Source organism: Canis lupus, chromosome 19, assembly GCF_048164855.1.
Source record: "Canis lupus baileyi chromosome 19, mCanLup2.hap1, whole genome shotgun sequence".
Classification (NCBI taxonomy): Eukaryota; Metazoa; Chordata; class Mammalia; order Carnivora; family Canidae; genus Canis; species Canis lupus.
The window spans coordinates 44627694-44643918 of NC_132856.1; the positions used below are offsets into that span (position 1 = coordinate 44627694).

Sequence of the window (16225 nt, forward strand, 5' to 3'; positions counted from 1 at the left end):
CAGGATCACACCCTGGCCGAAGGCAGGCACCAAACCACTGAGCCACCCAGGGATCCCCTTACTATAGAATCTTTAAAAACAAGTTACTGAGGAACCAATCTCTAAGTTGATAAAAGTCAAGTAAGCATACAACCTCTATACTGTCACATTGTTTCTTTTTTTTTTTTTTAAGATTTTATTTATTTATTCATGAGAGACACAAAGAGAGGCAGAAACACAGGCAGAGTTGGAGAAGCAAGCTCCTCACTCCCCTGATGAGGGACTCAATCCCAGGACTCTGGGATCACAACCTGAACCAAAGGCAGACGCTCAACTACTGAGCCACCCAGGGATCCCCGTCACATTGTTTCTTTTCAAGTGGTCCTTAATTTCAAAAAAATAGCTAAAATGGGATCCCTGGGTGGCGCAGCGGTTTGGCGCCTGCCTTTGGCCCAGGGCGCGATCCTGGAGACCCGGGATCGAATCCCACATCGGGCTCCCGGTGCATGGAGCCTGCTTCTCCCTCTGCCTGTGTCTCTGCCTCTCTCTCTCTCTCTCTGTGTGTGACTATCATAAAAAAAAAATAAATAAATAAATAAATAAATAAATAAATAAATAAATAAATAAATAAATAAATGCAAGCAAGCAATGAATGTAGAGCAGGGACCATTCTAAATGGTTCGATTTAGAATGAATTATAGATACAAGGCATACTTGTATCAAAAGTGCAAACAACTTAGTCTTTCTTTAGATGAATGAATGAAAAGAGAGTTGAAAAACCAAGGATGGGAGGGCAAGTGTGACCAGCACTTGGCAAGATATCAGGTAAACTGGTGCCCCCAGTAGGCTCTTTTTCTTTTGTAGGATTCTTGGGTCCTTTTGTCTGCTGTTTTGTAAAAAACAGCAGAGTGAACTCTGAGAAAACAAGGAATTCAACTCTGATCACTGGTTCCACACCCCCTGTTGCAAGGCAGGTAGAGAATAACCCACCAGTCTAACAGCTTTGCTCCCACTGGAGCTGTCCCCCAGCAAGCCAGGCCTCACGCAATGCCAAAGCTGGGACACGCTCAACACAGCCCTGAGGCCCCAGGAGGCTAGGTCTGCAGGGGTGTCATGAACAAAGTACTTGGCCAACTCGAGCATGGGACCAGCACACGATAGGCATGCTTGTTCCCCCAAACCTCCAAATTCACCTTCTAAGGTTTCATGATCTTTTCTCTACCAGCTACGTGCTCAGCCCCAGCCCTCACAGGCATGGCACAGAACTCATCTTCCCCAGTTTTCCAGAGAAGCTACTTAAGAGCTCCCATTTTTATCAAAACCCAGGGCAGAAAAAAAAAAAAAAAAAAATTAAAAAAACAAAACAAAACAAAAAAACCCAGGGCAGGAGCCATGCTCTGTGTGTTTTGTTTTGCTCAGGTTGAGGCGCCCCAAAATTAAATGGAAAGAAGAATGCTTGTATGTTGAGTCAAATCTGTATCCCTCGCATAGGTTTCACAAATTAAATTCAAATCACATCAAATCCACAAGATGAACGGGGGCATTGGGAGAGGGGGAGGGGCAAAGGAACTGAGTAAAAATATTCCCAGACCTTGTTATTGTGTCTTTAAAATTCTCATGCGTTAGAAGTTTAAGGAAACATGTGAAGCAAATGTGACCCAAATCATTGACAACTGTTATATGGAGAAGGGAGTTCTCTTTTATTTTTCTATAGATTTAAGTTTTATGATTCATAAGAGAATATCAAAATACTTCAAATGAATGTGTGTGTGTGTGTGTATGTGTGTGTGTATTCTCAGCCCTTGAATCTGCCTCTGTATTGAGAGAAAAATTAAATAGGAATGGATTGGCATTATTATCTTCATCCTGGCTTAGGGTTTTGAAAACCACTTTCACCTAAAATAGAAAAAAAAGGTGATAGATCCAGTCAGGAAAAGAAAAAGATCGTTATCCAACCAAGCATTAGCCTACCTTCAGGCAGACGGTAATGCAAAGTGCCTTCTCCTCAAAGAGCCTTCTCCCCTGTAGTGAGGGGAGGTGAGGGGAGGGGAGGGGAGGAGAGGTGAAGTGAGGTGAGATGAGGGGAGGGGAGCAAAGGGGAGGGGAAGGGGCCTGTGGGCCCCCTGCATGCACCCTGGCCTCAAACTTGGCTCTGACTCATCTTATTTATATTAGGTTTCTGCACATATTGGTTGAAGAGAAAGTCCTGTCAGCTGCTAGAAGGGTAAAGCTTGAAGAGCCCTGCTCCAAGGACCTTTATCCACTCCTGACAGTTTTCAATTGCATGTTCATCAGCCTCCCCCAAAGTTGTCGTGATGCCTGGTGCCAAAGCCACCTGCCCAGAAGAGGTGGGGATGCCCTGAGATGGGATCTGATCTCCAGTTACTCCCATCTGCTGGACACCAGGCCCAGCCAGCACTCTCACTACCTTCCACCTAACCTGTAAGACATGCCAGAGCACATACTCACCAGGCTCCCCAGGAGCCATAAACATGGTCTGGAAGATCGACCCTGCTCAGAAATGCATTTCCTGAAAAAAGTCCTAGAACCCTCGGGAACCTCTCTTGATTTGCTAATTTGGGGAAACTTCAAAAAACCAAAATAGCTCTTTCTAGTCTTCTAATGTCTCATCTCAGTACAAAATATCGAAGACATCTTTCTGGAATTGAACTGCTTAAAAGCTTTAACTTTTGTTAAAGTTAAACTTTAACTTTTGTTAACTTTTGTCAACGGACTAGAAATTCCATGTCTGGGGAACTATTTACTCAAAACCCAGCCCTGTGGACAAAGGTCTCCTGGGGGGCACAGTGGGGGGGTGGTGGTCAGCACTCACAAAGATGTTAACAGCCCTTCTGCTTTCCTTTCCCTAAGAAGAGGGTTCTTAACACAGATCACCCTCTCCCCAGGGACACCTGGTAATGTTTTTTGTTTTTTTTTTTTAAAGATTTTATTTATTTATTCATGAGAGACAGAGAGAGAGAGAGAGAGAGAGAGAGGCAGAGACATAGGCAGAGGGAGAAGCAGTCTCCATGCAGGGAGCCTGATGTGGGACTCGATCCCAAGACTCCAGGATCATGCCCTGGGCCGAAGGCAGGCACCAAACCACTGAGCCACCCAGGGATCCCAACCTGGTAATGTTGGCGGGCATCTTTGTCACTACTGTAGTAGTGGTACTACCCTACAATGCACAAGACAACCTCAAGAACAAAAAATTCTCTAGCCCCAAATGTCAGTAATACCAAGGGGAGAGACCCTGCTCTAAGGGTTTTGATCTTTTTAGTTTTTTGAGTCTGTGACCACAGGCAGATAAAGGGAGAGTGAACAAAGCAACTCTCTGGCGGGCATTCCATAAAAAGCCATAAAAGTGGAAACACAAAGAAGTTAACTTAGAATTCCTTCTTCAGCTGGCGTGATGGCATCTCTGCTGAGGGCGTCTTGCAGGGTTACACAGAAATGCTGTGGGACGCCACCTCCTCGCCCTTCTACCAACTCCAAGATCAACGGAGGGAGAGGTCTGTCAAGTCTGGCAGCTGTAGGCAGCTATGATTCTGGAACTCTCCTCTGCACGCAAAGTGCTACTGGGAAATGAGTGACCGATTTAACTATATAAATTTTAAATCATGTAAAAGGCCTCCAAGTCATCTGACTTGGCAAATCTCACGTAGTAACTTCGGGTAATAAATTCTCCTATTTTGAAGTAGGAGAGACATACGGTTGTTCTTGATATGACATCAGTTTATCCCTCTCTCATGAGAGAGTGGTTGAACAAATAAGAGTTTAAGTATCTTCTGTTGGAATCCAGCCCCCTCCAGGGCCAGCCCTGCCAGTGACCCCAAGGGGGAGCCCTGTGTCCATGGTTCTGTTGCTTACAGCTGCCCACAAGCTGTGGGGTGGCACCAACCTGGTAAGACCTCTCCATGAGACCACCAGAGAAGTCAAGTGAATAATGTTCACTATGTTCCAGATCCTTTTTCATCCCCCTGCTTTCCTTTGTCCCGCTTTCCAAATAAGCCAACACCCAAGTTGCTGTAGACTTGTGTGTGTGTGTGTTTTAAGATTTTATTTATTTATTCATGAGAGACACAGAAAGAGGCAGAGATATAGGCAGAGAGCAGCAAGCTTCCTGTGGGAAGCCCGATGCAGGACTCCATCCTAGGACTCTCAGATCATGACCTGAGCTAAAGGCAGACGCTCAAGCACTGAGCCACCCAAATATTGCTGTAGACTTGTTTTTTTAAACAAAACCAAGCAGTTCAAAGTTATAGCTCCAAAAGCAGCTGCATTTCAGCCATACTCCACATAGATTTATATAAAAGTATTGCCTTTTATATCCCCCTGAACTCCAGATAACACAATCTTGCTGTCAAGAGACGAAATTTATGAATCTGGGATCTTACCTAGAATCGTTCCTCTGCACTGCAATTTTACATCTTACAATAATGCCAGGTTTTTAGCATTAAAAATGTTTTGCACATTCACAGCCAAACATAGCGCCCAACACAGAAGGTGAGCTCCCTCAGAACAGAAGGTGAGGCTCAAAACATCATCCTTTGAGGCCTACCAGCCATACCTCCCTGACTGCATGAGTTAATAATGAAGCTGGCTTTGCCAGGGGGTTCCTGTAGCACCCTGATTCGGCCCTGATGAAGCCCAGAAGGCTGAGCCTACTGTATGGTCCTTGATATGAGACAGTATTTGGTCTGTGAAGAAAGAATGAGGGTAGTTAGCTACCTTCTGTGTACTTCACAGAGGCCTCCTCAGGCTCACACTCCTCACTCCATGAAGACTCGGAGAGAGTGTGATCTACAAGAAAGACAATCTACTTTGGAGCCAACTGACTTGGGTTCAAATCCTAACATCACCATTAGCTATGTGGCCCTCGCCAAGTGTCCCCATCTAGAAAATTGGGGTACTGAAGACCATCTGAGTGGGATGTTGTCAGGGCAAATGTGATAATGTATATAGAGCATGTGCTGGCCACATAGGAGGGGCTGCCGGGGCTACTTCCCTTAGCTTAGCCCATGGTGTGTCAGAGTGTGAGGCTGGCTTCCTTGTCACACACTCAGAGGCAGGCCACTGGAGCAAGGTGAAAGGGAGAGCTAACTCACTGTTACTTAGCATCATTAATACCTTCCCAAATATGGGCCTTCTTACTACAAAGAGATTGTGCTTATGAGGGAAAGACTAAACACATGACCCAGTTGGAGACCTCCACACACAACACATACACACATACACCCAGGCAGGGAGAGCCAGATAAGTCGCCTCCCCAAAGTCCCTCTGCCTTGGTAGGCTTTAGCTAGCCCACTGTTCCTTGCTTCCCCTGGCATCTCTAACAGAGACTGGTCCCCGACCACAGAAGAGCTAACATCACTCAAAGCTATCATGAATCTAATTTGCCTGGCAGCCTCACCATATTCAGCTTAGCTATTAGGATTACATACAATAAAACAAAAACCTGAGGCTACATGTTTATTAAGTCAGCCGTTCAGTAGCCCAGTACCCTGGAAACTCAACACCATAAGAAAGGTGAGCAATTGCCATGCGTTGGTTTCCAGAGGCAAGACATTCGCCCTCTCTCCCTGGTCTCACTGTGAACCTCCTGCCTTCAAATCAATGGACCCTGGAAACAGAGGAGAGAGGTCCCTTTTTAAAAACTGATCTTCTGTACTGTGCATTTTTGTCATCTGTTCCTTATTGCATTGGATCCAAAGGGAACGTATGGTAATGACCTTGTCAGGTTCTCCAATCTTAGAGGGAAGGGGCTCTGAAAACACAGCATAGCTCAAAGGACATGAGAAGCCGGCCTCAGGATTCATAGTGTGCAGCTGAAGACAAGAAAAAAAATCAATCCAGGCTGCACCAGATGTTCCTGACTGGTGCTGGTACAAGGTTCCAGTCCAGAGCTCCATGCACCCACTGTGCTAGAAGAAGGAAGAGGAAGAAAATCTGCCAGAATGGGACAGTAACGGCCACCCCCACAGGAAGTCCTCTAAACTTAGCACTGGCTCTCAAACTTTGTGGCACCTTGGAGCACAGCTATAGAGGTTTCTGGCATCTGGGTCTCACCCCACCCCCAGAAGTGTCAAGAGCAGCCAGTGTTAAGAATCACTGCAAAGAGGTTCCCCCCAAATACATCTCCCTCCCAAATATACTGCGTGAAAGGCAGGATCTGGTCCTGCCCATGTCTTCACAGCATTTAACTGGGCTTCAGCAGGAGCCAAGAGCACGATTGAGTCGATGTGCGATTTCTACCAAGGTCCCCAGCGCTCTGTGCTGAGCGGGATCTCTCCACCAGCCTGCCTGATTCCCGTCTTGCCCAGCACAGACTCACTTCCTTCTCACAGAGTCCTTGCCCTCTCTGTCTTCCCAAGACATACACAGGCAGGAAACAATAAGAAATCACCACTTGGGGGGACGCCTGGGTGGCTCAGCGCTTTAGCGCCGCCTTCAGCCCAGGCCGTGATCCTGGAGACCCCGGATAGAGTCCCACATTGGGCTCCCTGCATGGAGCCTGCTTCTCTCTGCCTGTGTCTCTGTCTCTCTCTCTCTCTCTCTCTCTCATGAATGAATGAATGAATGAATGAATAAATAAATAAATAAATAAATAAATCTTAAAAAAAAAAAAAAAAAGAGCAAGAAATCACCACTTGAAACCCACCTTTCTAACAACAGAAAAAGCAACCTGATCGGGTAACTACCTATGCTCAGTGGTCGACTGCTTAAAAATGCCAGACTTTCTGACAGCTCATGTCTCTGCCCAGAGGAGAGTGCTTCTTGGAGGGGAGGCTGCAGAAAACCAACAATGGTGGCCGGGTCCTCCCGTGAGGCTTCTTGGGGAGAGGGTGAGGAGGAAGATGTTTAAATCCTCACCTGGATGCCCCTAAAGGGGACTTAGGCAGGAAGGGGGCAGAGAAAATGGAGGCAGGTGGCACAACACAGCTTCAGGCTGGGAGTCTTAATTAGCAGGCGACGGGACACGTCTGTGCACAGCTCCATGCTCCCACACTGCTCTTCCCTCCTCCTCTCATCTCACTCCCTGTGGCAGCTCCGTTGTGGCAGGCACTGTGCACCCTGTACACCTGGCTGAGGCTAGGGGAGGGGGCAGCACCCAAGGCTGCCCAGCTCTGGGTGGGGGTGGGGGGGCAGGAGGGACACTGGAACCCAGGTATCTCGACTCAGAGGGACATCAGGGAGTAAAACACCACCTTGAGTAGTACCCCCTGGCTTGCCCTGCTGTGCCTGGACTGACTCACACACATACTCCCGGGAGGTCTGGGTAAATTAAGCAGAAGGAAGGAGCCAGAACACTCCTCCATAAAGGAATACCGGGGTGAATATGCTTTGAGCAAAAACAACAGCAGCAGACATAGTAACAGTGAACATTTCCCAAGCCCTGAGCAGTGCTGGACTCGGTTTCGGCTACTTAGAAGCATCTCATTTAGCTCTTAGTATGATCCCAGGAGTCAGTTACTCTGGTTATCAAATGTGGGCTTGAGCTCCCGGTTTGAAACTGCAATTCACCGCCTGATCCTCCCACCTGCCCTTGCCCTGTTCTACCTTTTTTCCTTTCCATAGCACTTATGATCTTCTAGTGTACTTTATTATTCAGTTATTTATTATGTTTAATAATAATTTGCCAATCTTTGTCTCCTCTTCTCTCCCCACTCCTAGTGTACTCATTTCAAGGTTCCTCTGTAAAAGAGTTTTGTCTTTTTTCCTCCCACTGATGTATTCCAAGTGCCTAGAACACTACCTGGTACCACGGATGTTTAGTGAATGGCTGTTGAATGAATAAATCATCATTTTACAGATCAGAAAACAAGACTCGAGATAACTTGTTCAAATTTGCATGGCTAGTCAGAGGCAAAATTAGGATCCAAATGTGGGTCGGAGTGACTCGGGATCTGCACCTCTGCAAATGATTTCCTCCTCTCAAAGTCAGCTTGACTTTTATAAGACGTGATGCCAAGTGTTTTCAAAGCAGGGTGTGCTGTGTGAACCAAACACATATAACATACACTTAAACTTGTATTATAAAGGTTTACACAGCTGTCTTTCCATTGAATATTTGCATGATGTGCACTAATGCTAGAACGAATGAAATGGCTTAAATACTATATCCTTTACTTACATAAACACTGTATAATGTTTAATGACATGGGAATATGATATTTGATACAAAATTGAATATACTTTATGGTTTCAGTTATATAATGAAAATATAAAAAGAACGTCAGGGAGAAAAGGGGCAACATATAAACACACACTGGGTTGCCTCAGGATGACACTGAGCATGGGTGATTCTCTTAAAATTATAAACGGCTTTTCTAAACGTCACTGATTTCATAGAGTGACTATTACTTGAAATTAGCCCATAGTTTTACAGTTCTTGACGAGACTTCCACTGTGGTGACAGCCTTACGAGGGACCCTGTGCCAGGGCACCCAGGGGAGCCATGCCTAGATTCCGATCCACAGAAACTGTGAAGTGTGAAGCCACTAAGTTTGGGGACAGCTTGTTATGCAGCAAGAGATAACCAATACGTTGGTAAAAGGGGTCACTAATTGGACCAAGTCCTGGGATGGACACAATGACTAAATGAAAAAAATGTGGGTAATACACTTGGCAAATGTTCAGCATGCAGATGAGAAGGTGGAGCCCCCAGGGTATCCCCGCATCACCAAGCTTCCCTCTCCACAGCATGGGCAGACAACTGGTCTGCTGCCCAGGCCACGGGGGAATGACAGGGAGGCCTAGTGCTCCATGCTCCTGCCTGACTCCATCTGAAATGTCAAGCACATACCCCTCTTTTAGGACCTAACACAGACTTTTTTGCTTCTGTGATTCAAGTCCCCAAGATTTGTTCACCTTCCAAGACAGGCTGTCAGCCCCTGATGGCAGGTGGAGGGCGGCGAATGGCAGGAGCATAGGGTTGGTTGGCAGGCTAAAGACCAGGGTCTGAGCACTGGATTCTGCTCATGGGTCTGCTATGGACTCGCTGGTGACCCTGAACAAAGGTCTCACCTCCCTAAGGCTCACTTTCCTCATCTGGAAACTGCTATAAGGATCAAGGTTATCTGAAGAGGGTCAGCTTGTCTGGCTCAGTATAGATGCACAGCAGGTACTCAATGAATCTTCATTAAAACAACAAATATATCAAAATTCAGGTAGTCAAGTGTCAGAATCTTAAAAAAGAAAAAAAAACCCGAAAAAGTCTTGAGACAGAGCCCTTGCTATTTCTTAAACATGCAGGCTTTCTTAAAAAGTGGTATGTTTCTTCTCAGAACCACAATCTAGCTTATTTGTACTAAATTTTGTCAAATATGGGTTCACAAGAGAAATACTGCCCAAATTCATACCACACTAAGTGCTCTAAGACTTCTCTATGCAGAATCTCCAAACTTCCAAAAGCAAAAAAAGGAAACACGTTTACCTCCATTAGCCACTTCTACAATGTTAGTAACAAATGATAATTTAAAAAAGAAATTCACTGAGATCAGTTTCTCAGCTCCCTGGTATAAAGCTGGTTCTGAATTTTGTTTTTTTCCCATGTGATCCCCAGGAGAAAACATTCACTGAGGGTCTACTACCCAGTTCTCATCCTGGGGGACTCACTAATCGGCTTGAGCAAAGGAGAGAAAATGGTGGTACGTGAGAGCAGAAAGGATAGATTTTCCACCCCAGTCAAGGTTCTCTTTGCTCATTCACTTACTGAATCGCTCCAAAGACATTTACTGGGTACCAGCTACATTATGAGCACTAGTTGGTGGCTTGGGGAGGACTGCTCCTCCATCACTAAGAAGATTAAGGCTACCTATAGTGGACCATCTCATGGTTTGTCCTTCTTTATGCAAAGTTCCTCTGAATTATCATCCCCAGCCCTGACCACGCAGTCACATTTATCTGAGGGGGAAAGAGAGACAATCCACCATCCACCCCAACTCCCGAGCAGTCCAGGCCTGGCACCTGCCCCTGCCACTAGGTTGCTTCATTTTACCTCATTTGCACCTTTCCCATCAACGGGGAAAGGCCAGGAGTCGCCTACAGGCCTGGCCAGGGGTTCCCATCCTAGACCACATGGCCACTGCTTCCTCCTTCCCAGACTGTTATTTCCTAAGGCTCCCAAAGCCTAGGCTTCTCAGCCTTACTGGCCACTTCTTTGTATCTCTCTTCCTTCAACCATCTGTTAGATTCTATCTTTGCCAAGCTTCTGCCTCTGGCCTCCTTTACCTTCCCTGTTCTCCTCTTTTGTGTAGAGTGGAGGGAACAGGTGTTAATATCAGGGTAATTAATTAATCATGACCCTAACATTTGTCTAAGAGCTCATTTTTATGTAATTATGTTCCTTTATCTCGAGTCTAACTTTAGACTGAAAATGAGCATTTCATGAAAATTGAAAATGACAAATGCTAGGCACTGTGCTTTTATACAGCATGCATTTTATTCTTGAAGGTCTTGTTTTTCAAATCTAGGGCTACGGCTAGATTCTCACGTAATTTGAAAGGCTTATGTTCTACATGCTCTTGAGGCCAATTTAGAGAATGAGTATTAATGGAAGGGAATCATGGTCTTTGCAGTTTTAAGACAGCTCACATTGTCTTTCAACTGAAATCAGCTTGATTGGTGAGTTTCTCTTCTTGCTATTTTCTTGACCATTATACTCTGAGCACTATCATTTTTAGGGAACCTGAAAGCTATCTCCTGCTACAAACTACACAAGACTCCGACATCTCATCCATAATCGGATGAGAAGCAACAATTTGCTTAATTTCTTGGTAATTGTTCTCTGCCAGCTGACAAGGGTTTCATCACGGCCGTCTAACAATACAGACAGCTTTTCTAACTAGACAGTTGGGAACAGAAAACCTTCCATTAAACGACAGATGAGACTAATGGGTTTGAATTGCAATTTGTTATCAGTCTACTTGGGCGGATGCCAGTATTTCAACTGTCCGAGCCAAACCTGCTCTCCTACAATTGTCCCATTTTTCTGGGACAAAAGAATGTTAATTTTATCTGCAACATTTTTGAAAATTTCGGGATTAGCAGGACAGAGTCCTCTGAAAGGTATTTTGAGACATGAGTTCTCCAGGTTTCCTGAATAATATGAAGGCTATTTGTTAGACATGGGCATGGATCCAGAGGAAGAGGAAATATCAATTCATCAGTTCCATGGATGCAAAAACAGTGACAGCAGTGTGCAAAATGAGCTGTTCTGCTGCCTGCAAGTGCCGTAAGCAATGAGTAGTAGAAACCTGTCACAGCTTGAAACCTGTCAATGTGACACAGACCAATAGATAAAACTATAAACTGGGGAAAAAAGTATAGAAAATTATTTTGGATATCTTTTCGTTCAGTGATTTTTAAGGGAAGGGCAAGGGGCAGGGAAGCACAGATCAGAATCTCACAGGAGGTAGGGGGAGTTTTAAAAATATCTTCTTCCTAGAAGAAGATGGCATAGATATACTTTCCCCTATTCTTTTCACTAGGTAAAACTAAAAACCCTAGTTATTCCGTGTGTAAAACAAACTTAAGACTCTGAAAAATGAAAAAGAGAAGGCGGAGCAGTTAAAGACCTTAGCACCTAAGGAATGACGCATTGGTAAGTTCCATGGATTTTCCTGATATCTCTAAGTCCCGAAATGGCAGCTAACTAAGCCAGTAACCCAGAAATGTCAAGGAGTACAGACCAAAATTTTTTAGAATTAAAAATTTAAAAAAAGAAAAAGAAAAAAGAAAAGCCTGCTTGCTCTAGCCCGAATACTAGGGAAGGGACAACCTAGCAAGAAAGGAAACCTAGACAGCTGCTCTATTCTGCCCAGGATCACAAAAAAAATGGCAGCCCACTCCCACCAGCAAAGGCTTAGTGGGAGACCCTAGACTTACAACTTTGGCTGGCTATAGCCAGGCAGCTCAAACTCTGCACCAGGGCAGTGTCAGAGGAAGTTAGTAGAGAACCAGAATTTCTACCCTTACTGGGCATTAATGAACATTTCTCCTTGGCAGTGATAGTGGAGACCACAGGGTATATCGGAACTACCCCAACCAGCAGTAATGAAGTGCCCCTCCCTTTCCTTGATGGGAGTGGTAGAGGAGTCAGGAAGTCCGTCCCTGCTCAGTGGTAACAGGGCCATCCCCTATGGTGTCAGTGGCATCCTCATGGGGACAGTAACAATGTCCTCTTTCCCAATTAGGGTAATATCAGCAGGGGCCTAGTGGGGAGCCTCTATCCTACCCTTGCCCAGCTGTAACAAGGAGGTCCTCCATTCCCAAGGTGCTGATGGTGGACATCTGGAGATTCTAGACTTCCACATCTACCTAGAAGTATAGAGGCAGTGCTCCCCTTTTATCCACTGGAGCAGTACCAGGGAATCCCTGCTAATATACAAGGTTTAAATAAGATCCAGAGTCTTAAAAGAATTCCCCCAAATGTCCACATTTCAATAAAAAAAAAAAAAAAATCGTTAGTCATACCAAGAACCAGGAGGATCTCAAACTGAGTAAGAAAATACAATTGGGGGGATCCCTGGGTGGCTCAGTGGTTTGGCGCCTGCCTTTGGCCCAGGGTGCGATCCTGGAGTCCCAGGATCGAGTCCCATGTCAGGCTCCTGGCATGGAGCCTGCTTCTCCCTCTGCCTATGTCTCTGCCTCTCTCTCTCTATGTCTATCATGAATAAATAAAATCTTTAAGAAAGAAATACAATTGGCATGTACCAACACCATAATGACTAGACTGCCAAAATTATCTGACTAGGATTTTAAAGCAGCCATTATAAGAAAGTTTCAATAGGAAATTATAAACACACTTGAAACAAATGAAAAAAAAAAAAAACCCAAAGTCTTTACAAAGAAAAGTTATAACGAGAACTAAATGGAAATTTTAGAACTAGAAAATAAAATAACTGAAATAAAAAGCTCAAAGGATAGGCTCATCACCAGAATGGAGGGGGGCAGAGGAAAGAATCAATGAACTTGAAGACAGCACAACAGAATTTATCTAAACTGAATAGAAGAGAGAAAACAGACTGGAGAAAAATGAACAGATGGGATGATGGGACACCTGGGATGATGACAAAAGATCTAACGTTCAAGTCATTGACGTTTCATAAATGAAGAAGAAAAAGAATGGAACAGAAAAGGTATTTTAGGAAATAATGGTCAAGATTTTCTCAAATTTGGAAAAACATAAACCTCCATATTCAAGAAACGGAGTAAAACTCTAAACAAGATAAATCCAGAGAAATCCACTCCAAAACAAATCATAATCAAATGTCTAAGAACAAAAGATGAAGAAGAAAACCTTAAAAGCAGACAGACAGAAACAATGCATTACAGGATGTACAGGAAACAATGCATAAGGAGAAAATTCAAAAGACAGCAGATTTCTCACCTGAAACCATAAAGGCCAAAAAGAAGTGGCATGTTTTTCAAGTACTGAAAGAAAAGGACTGTCAACCCACAATTGGCTATCCAGTGAAAGTATCCTTCAATGAAGCAGAAATCAAGACTCTCAGATTAAGAAAAACCAAGAGAATCTGTCATGAGCAAAACTACCTTAAAGAATGGCTAAAGGAAGTTCTTTACATAGAAAGAAAATGATAAGAAAGATAAGAAAGGGAAACTTTTTTTTGTTTAAAGGAGGCTCCATGCCCACCATGGAGCCCAATGCATGGTTTGAACTTACAACCCAGAGATCAAGACCTGAGCTACAGTCAAGAGTCAGACACCCAATGGACTGAGCTATCCAGGTACCCCCAAAGGGAATCTTGAAACATCAGGAATGAAAAAAAAAAAAAACAAAGAAGCAAAAATATAGGTAAATACAATAGCCTTTCTTTTTCCCGAGTTTTCTGAATATATTACAAATGGAAAAGAGTAAAAGAATGTAAAGGTTCCTACATTTCATTCAAACTGGTAAAATGACCATACCAATGGTCATTGATACATTATATATGCAATATAATACCTAAAGCAAAAACTAAAGAAGCTATACAACACACTAAAAACAAAAAAGTATAGATTAATCTAAATGGAACTCTAAAAATCACTCAAGTAATTCATAGCAAGGCAGAAAAAGAAAACAGAGAAGCAAAAAAAATAAAAGAAACTAGAAAATAAGTTAAAATGTCAGAATTTAGCCACAACATATCAATAATTACATCAAATGTAAATGGTGCAAATATACCAATTAATAGGCAGAGTTTGGCAAAATTGATTTTAAAAAATGAACCAACTATATTCTGTTTTGAAAAAAATTCCCTTCAAATATAATGATGTAAGTAGGTTGAAATATAAAAGGATTAAAAAGATATACCATGTAAAAATTAGCTGAAAGGAAGAAATCTGATGAATCACTGACCTCTACCTCTGAAACTAAAAAACAAAGACAAAAACAACCAACTCTAATAAAACAAAAGAGAAAGAAAGGCTTTATTAATGTAAGATAAAGGAGACTAAGTAGAGTGGCTGTATTATCAGTATATTTCATTTATATTTCATGTACTACAAGGTAAAACATCATAAAGTAGACTTCAAAGCAAAGAAAATTACTAGTGACAGAGAGGAACATTACATAACAATAAAAGGGTCTGTTACCAAGAAGATGCAGCAGTCCTAAATGTATGTACACCAAACAGCAGAACTGTAAAATATGTGAAGCAGGAACTGCCAAAACTGGGAGGACATTGGAAAAAATCCACAATTACAGTTGAAGACTTTAAGACCTCCCTCAAAATGAATGACAGAACCTGATAGGAGTTAGAACTCAACATCCAACAGAACCATGACATTTATAGAACACTCTACCCCAAAACAGCCAAATCCACATCATTCTCAAAACAGATGCCAAGGCAGGTCATATTCTGGGCTATAAAACAAAATCTCATAATTGAAATCTGTGATATAATAAATATATTTGTATAACATTTCTGTCCCCATTATTGGCATAAAGCTCCAAAAATCCTTAGAATTTCCTGATAGAAGTTGGGTCTTTTTTTGTCCTTCAAAAGGTTTTTTTTGTCCTTCTGAGCATACCTGAGGTGACTTAGGGTGCGGACCCTAGATAGACTCAGGATGGTCACCAGAAAGACAAATAGAGGACTAGGAATTTCAGCCACAACCACCAACTTCTGGAAAGGAAGAGAAGGGGTGGGACTTCCATAAAAACTCTTGAACAATGGGATTTTATGAGCTTCTGGGATGATAAACATCAAGCCAGAAGAGAGGCCCATTCTGGTTCCATCAGGACAGAGGTTCCTGTGGTTGGGCCTCTTCTGTACCTTGCGCCGGCCGAATCCAGCAGTGAAGCCATCCAGGCTACGACTTTGCTTTGTCTGGAGATTTCTGATGACTGATCCAATCTCCTTTTGGCAGGTTTTGTTTCTAGGAATTTACCTATTTCATCTACATTATACTACTAGTAGTATACTACTAGTAGTAATGGGAGTCTTTTTCTTTGTCAGTCAATCCTAGCTAAAAGTTTGTCAGTTTTGCTGGTCTTTTTTAAGACCCAACTTTTGGTTTCGTTTGTTTTCTCTACTGTTTTTCTATTCTCTACTTCATTGATCTCTGCTGTAATATTTATTATTTCCCTCCCTGTGCTAGCTTTGGATTCAGTTTGCCCTCCTTTTTCTAGTTCCTTAGATTGTGAAGTTAGGTTGTTTATTTGACATCTTTCTTGTATTTTGATGTCAGCACATATATTATACATGTCCCTCTTAGAACTGCTTTTGCTGCATCCCAGAAGTATTGGTATGTTGTGTTTCCTTGTTCATTTGTCTCGAAGTATTTCCTAATGTCCCTGTGATTTGAGTCACTGATTGTTTAAGAATGTGCTATTTAATTTCCTCTTCATCCCATTGTGGTCAGAGAAAATACCTTGTATGATATCTTTTACAATCTATTGAGATTTAATTTGTGGGTATCCTCTGGTGTCGGGATGTGGGCAGTAGAATGTCCACTCCCTAATTCCTTGAACACGTGAACATGTTAGTTTAGAAGCTAGAAGAATTATGTAGATGTAGGTAAAACAGGGAGATTATGCTAAATTATGTAGGTGAGCCCAATGTCATCACATGGGCTGGTTAAGGAGGAGAGATCTTTCTTTGGCTGGAGTCAGAGGGACATGGCAAAAGGATGAAGTCAGAGGGATTGGAGGCATGAGAGAGATGAGAGGGACCCAACTACCATTGCTGGAGAAGCCACACAGAGGGCACAGGAGGAGTGCAGGCAGACTGGAAGAACC

General features: G+C 43.2%; 1 protein-coding gene across 10 annotated transcripts in view; it reads right to left on the reverse strand.

Moving 5' to 3' along the window:
* The window catches only part of LARS2 (leucyl-tRNA synthetase 2, mitochondrial), a 189076-nt gene that overhangs the window by 100747 nt on the left and 72104 nt on the right, over window positions 1-16225 (reverse strand). The gene's annotated exons all lie outside the window — the stretch shown is intronic.